The sequence below is a fragment of the Mastomys coucha genome, unplaced genomic scaffold, assembly GCF_008632895.1.
Source record: "Mastomys coucha isolate ucsf_1 unplaced genomic scaffold, UCSF_Mcou_1 pScaffold5, whole genome shotgun sequence".
NCBI lineage: Eukaryota > Metazoa > Chordata > Mammalia > Rodentia > Muridae > Mastomys > Mastomys coucha.
This window is the reverse complement of record NW_022196911.1, coordinates 108,606,222-108,612,045: the sequence shown is the minus strand read 5'-3', so window position 1 is coordinate 108,612,045 and position 5,824 is coordinate 108,606,222. Positions and strand designations below refer to the sequence as shown.

The following is a 5,824-nucleotide window of genomic DNA, read 5'->3' as shown; positions in this document are numbered from 1 at the left end:
GAGAGAGAGAGAGAGAGAGAGAGAATCTCTTCAGTACAGTCCTGCCAGTCTATGCCATGAGTCTTTGGTTCATTTCTCCAGCTGCCTCTCCTCATATTGGAACCATTTTGAATGGATGTGAATGGATGGGAAGCCTCTACTTTGTCCTTCTGGATCCCTGTGGTAACACTGTGATTTTTATGCACTGTGTACACCCTTTTCTCTGTTAACAATTTGATTACAGGGAAGGCTAAAAAAAAGGTTGCTTTTTTTGTTTTTGTTTTTTAAAGGAGCATCCTCAATGCTTTGAAAATCAGATCTCTAATGTTTAACAGGGAGATTTGTGAACAGTTAAAGACGCTGTCAATGCTACAGATATGTCCATAGATTTTAACTTTACAGCTTCAACTCTGAATGTCAGTCCTAACTGCACGCAAGATCATAAAGTTGCATAATTTGAGGATCTGGTTAATTTTGGTATGTGATAGGTTTTTTAAAAATTTATTTCTGTTTTGTTTTTACATGATAAAATTTTCAAAAGTTTAAATGTTATCAACTTTAAGAATTTCAATATGGGACAAGGTCCACTACCAGTGACACATAGTTGAGTTTTTTTGTTTGTTTGTTTTGGTTTTTGTTGTTGTTTTGGTTTTGTTATTTATTTACTTATTTGGTAATGAGCTCACTTCGAGACTATGAATAGAAAAATAATAAGAGAAATGCAGCATCGAAATGATCAAGGAAAGCTGCTGACAGTGGAATTTCTGGTGGGAAATGTTCAAGAATGATGCAAGATTGCAGAGAAGACCAAAGTTCAGAGGTCAGTAAGGGTGGACCCCAAATCCTGGGTCCACTGAAGTCAACCTTTAGAGGGAAGACAAGGCAAAGATGCATCCCTGTGAACAGAGAACAGGGGCATGTTTCAGCCCCAGGCCTGAAAATGCAAAAGCCCTTCGCCATGACAGGAAAAGCAGGAGACAGCAGCTTATGCTTGCAGACACTGAAACGGGACCATAGGATATGGACTATAATTTTAAGGTTAAAATAATTTGAAATTTCACAATAAAAAAAATTAGAATCTCCCTGCACTTCTTGCAGGCAGGACCAATTTGGGGTTGAAGCTTTTGTGTGTGGGTTGGTGTCCCCTTCCCTCCACTGCAAGTTCTGCCTGGCTACAGGGGGTGGCCACTTCAGGTTCCATATCCCCCAATGCTAGGAATCTTAGATTCCCTGGAGCCTCTCTCTTCTCAGGAATGCCCACAGATATGCTAGACCTTCCCACAGCCTCCTCTCTCCACAGCCCCACACTTGATCTCCACCCTGACTCCCCTCCCCAACCCCTCCCCAACCGCTCCCCAACCCATTTCCCTTCTGCCATCTACTTTCCATGTCTATTTTATTCTCTCTTCTGAGTGAAATTCAAGCATCCTCCCTTAGGCCCTTTTTGTTAGTCAGCTTCTTTATGTCTGTGGATTATAGCATGATTATCCTGTAGTTTGTGGTTAATATCTACTAAGAAGGTAGTAACTATCATGAGTGCCTTTCTGGATCTGAGTTACCTCATTCCAGAGGATATTTCCTACTACCACCCATTTGCCTGAAGATTTCATGAAGGCCTTGTTTCTAAAGATGGAGCAGAGATTCAGAAAGCAGCTAGCCAACAACTGGCCCAAGCTGAAACCCACCACATGGGAAGAGCTGACCGGACACTATTAGCGATACTTTATTTGCAGACTGGAGTCTAGCATAACCGTCTTCTGAGAGGCTTCATCCAGTCGCTGACGGAAACAGATGCAGAGACCCACAGCCAAACAGTAGATAGAGCTCAGGAAGTCTTGTGGAAGAATGGAGAACAGGATTGGGGAAGCCAGAGGGCTCAAGGACACCACAAGGAGGCCCATGGAGTCAACTAACCTGGACCCATGGACACTCACAGAGACTGAACCATCAGCCAAAGAGCATTCATGGACTGGACCTACACAGATGTTGCCGATGTGCAGCTTGTTCTTCATGTGGGTCCACTAACAATCAGAGCTGGGGCTGTACCTGACAATGTTGCCTGCTTTTGGATCCCCTTCCCCTAGCTGGGCTGCTTTGTCTGGCCTCAGTGGGAGAGGATATGCCTAGTCCTGCCTAGACCTGATCTGCCAGGGCAGGTTTGTACCCATGGCATACAGAGGGCTAACTTTCTTAGGGGAGATGGAGAAGGGGTGTGGGAGGAGTGTGTGAGGGTGGGAGTGGGAGGAGAGGAGGTGGCTGCAATCAGACTATAAATTGAATAAATAAATTAATTATTGAAGAAATATTATGTCTAAGAAATTGCAATATAGAAGTGCTGACATAAGAGGAAGCCAAGCCAAGGTGAATATATAATATATATACACACTATAATTATGCATATATACATGTAAAATATATTATATGTATATATTAATATATATATACACATGGTTACTTATATGTACCAACAGACACACATGAGTGCATGCATGTATATATAGAATTATTTATGCATGTGTGTGTGTGAATAATTGAAAAATTTTAAAGTCTTGCAAAGAAAATGTCAGGTGAATAAAAATATAAATTCTACCAAATATTTAAATTAAAAATGTAATGGGAAGTAAAATAAAATAGAAAAATGTGATAATTTCCTAATATTTCTTATGAGACCATTGTAACTCCCATGTCAAACTTGACAAGAAAATTATGAGAAGGAAAATTATAGTTCACCCTCCTTCATGGATTGATATGGGAAACATTCTAAGAAAAACACAAACCAAGGCAATTTGCCATACCAAGAAGGGAGATGAGTCATAATTAAGATGAGTTTATTTCAGAATTAAAATATCAGTTTCATAGTTGAAAAGCGACTGGCATAATCTCAAAGTGATTATATATATATGTATATATATATATACACATATATGCATGCATGTATGTATATATAATCATATATATAATAACTATATATATAGTTAAATATATAGTTTTATATATAGTTATATATATATATATATATATACAGTTTTATATATATAGTTATATTTATGGTTTTACATACCATGATCTTACTGAGTGCATCCACCACAAACAATTATTTAGTCATTAACACATAATTTAAAAACATGTTTTGCAACTATGTACAGGCTAGGCTATCACTCTCTTCTTCATATATGCAGTCCCATATCTGTGTCTGTGTACCTATGTGCTTCAGCAAAGGCAAATGTGTCAACACAGTCATGCAGAGATCAGAAAAAGACATTGGGTTCACTGGTCTACCACTCACTCTCCATGTTATTCTCTTGAGACAAACTCACTAAGTCTGGAGTTAGGCCAGCAACCAGTCAACCCCAGTGATCCTCATGCCTCTGTCCTGCATACAGAAACAACCACACCTGGCTTTTCAATGTGGCTTCTGGAGATTTGAAATCAGTTTCTTAGGCTTGAGTAGAGAACAGTCTTACTCACTGAGCCATCTTAGCCTGGGAATGATATTTCAAACATTAATTTTATTGTTACTGTTTTAGTTGTGTGTGTGTATGTGTGCGTATGTGTGTGTGTGTATGTGTGTGTGTGTATGTGTGCACACATGTATGTGATTACAGTTGCTCTCGGAAACTGGAGATTTCATATTGGAGCTAGCTAGCATTGCAGGCAGTTGTGAGTCACTTGATACAGATGCTGGGAATTGAACTCAGGTCCTCTGGAAATGCAGTGCACACTCTTAATTGCTGAGCCATCACTTTGGCCTCTTGGGAATGATTTTAATCTTAACCTCTGAGCCATCACTCCAGGACCCTGGGAATGAGCCATCTCCACAGCCTTTGGGAATTATTTTTATCTAAAAAAAAATTATCTTAACTCTATCTGCATCAAATTTATTATTCTTGGCATGAAACATTGAGATTTAGCATGAGATAGCAGTCCCACTGCCATCTGCATGAATTTCTGTCTGCCAACATCATTGCACAAGAACAACAACAACTGTACTTTAACTGTAAAGAAAGAAATGGAACTGACAAAATGGACAGATTTTATATAACAATAACAACAACAACAATAATAATAAATACAGTAAAAAGGTAAATTTAACAAGCTCACTGGCTGCATGTCAGGACAAAAACCTGACTGTATTTGCAGAAACCAACAAACAAATCATTTAAGAAATACATCAAGTACTTAAGAAATTTAGAAGAAGTGAGAATATATGAAACCTTATGGTGGAAACAAAGACAATGCATTCATCACAAAGAGATGTCAGCTCTTCTGAAAGTAACTGTCAGGTCTAGTGGAATCTCAATAAGAAAAGAGGATCTTTCCATTGTGGGAACTGACAAGATGATTCTAAGATTTAGAGGTAACTAAATTGCTCAGGCATATGTGAAAGTGTCTAGGGAATGTATACAATCAGAGACTATTCACTCCTGGTCATCCAGAGTGAAATGCAGCCACAGGATGTAAAGGAACAAGAGATAGAGGGAAAAAGGAGTTGGGCAACTGAGCAGACTAGAGGAAGGAACAGAGCCCTACACATGCAGACAGTTGAGTTTTAGTCAGCTGATAAGGCATATGAAAAGGAAACATACCTCCTACACTCCAGGTTAGTTGTTAGTAGAATTTAGAAAACTATGTATGACTGTGTTGTTGACAGAGTGTTTTTATGGGGAACAAAACGTTGACCATGAATAAAAGATATCTGTACATTGATGGTCCTAAAGGCCAGATGTTGGTTTATAAGACATCATTAAGACACCGACTGAAAGTACTTGAAACACATAAAAGGTACAGTGTTTGCTTGTTTGGTGTGCAAAGAATACATACAAGGTAATAGGAAAGAGACTTCACCATGTGAATGTGAGCAAAGAGACTTAAACACAAAATTTAAAAGCCTAAGTCCTGGAGTCCCGACTCCCACCATGTGTACTCCTTGGTTGGTGGTTTAGTCTCTGAGAGCTCTGAGGGTACTAGTTAGTTCACATTGTTGTTCGTCTTAAGGGGCTGCAAACCCTTCAGCTCCTTTGGTCCTTAGGGGGAAAAACTAGGGCCAGTAAGTAGGAGAGTGTGGGGTGGCATGCTGAGGGAGGGGGAGGGAACAGATGGGGTTTTTTGGGTTTTTTTTTTGTTTTTTTGTTTGGTTGGTTTTTTTTTTTTTGTTTTTTTTTTTTGTTTTTTTTGGAGAGGAAACTGGAAAAGGAGAAATCATATGACATGTAAATAAAGAAAATATATAATAAAAAATACAAAGAAAGCCTAAATATTCAAGTAGTCAATGAATACATTCAATGATGTTTAATCTCCTTGTTCATCAAGGAAATGCAGTCTCTTTGGACCATTGTCAGTAGCTACTGAGGCTGAGCATATGCATACCATGTGAGTCAACTCCAGACTTTTTTTTCTGCCCAGTTTAAAAAAGTAAAAGAGGTTACTGTGTAAAGCAAACACACACAGAAATGTTGATAGCACAGCTATTCATAATGGCCCTAAATTGAAAACGGTCCAGATTTTGTCCATCAGCAGATGAAGGAATAAATACTGGGTGGTATGTCCATACAGTGGAATACCAACGACTATACAAACATTAACAAACTAAACCTATGTCAAACCTGGTGGTTTTCACAAACATGTTGTTGAATGAAAGAAACAAGCCATGCCGAGTACAGACTGCATGATTTAAGCCATGGAGTCTGAAAGTCCATGTGTGTAAATTATGTCTTTTTCACTAAATATTTTATATATGTGTATATATATATGTAAATATATAGTTTATGATGTGCGCATGTGTATGCTGTGTGGTGTGTGTGTGTGTGTGTGTGTGTGTGTGTGTGCGCGTGTATGCTGTGGTGTG

The 5,824-nt window shown here is 38.7% G+C and overlaps 1 long non-coding RNA gene across 1 annotated transcript in view; it reads left to right on the top strand.

Annotated features, from left to right (window-relative positions):
• Positions 1-5,824, top strand: part of LOC116077921 — a 10,741-nt gene that overhangs the window by 1,902 nt on the left and 3,015 nt on the right. The gene's annotated exons all lie outside the window — the stretch shown is intronic.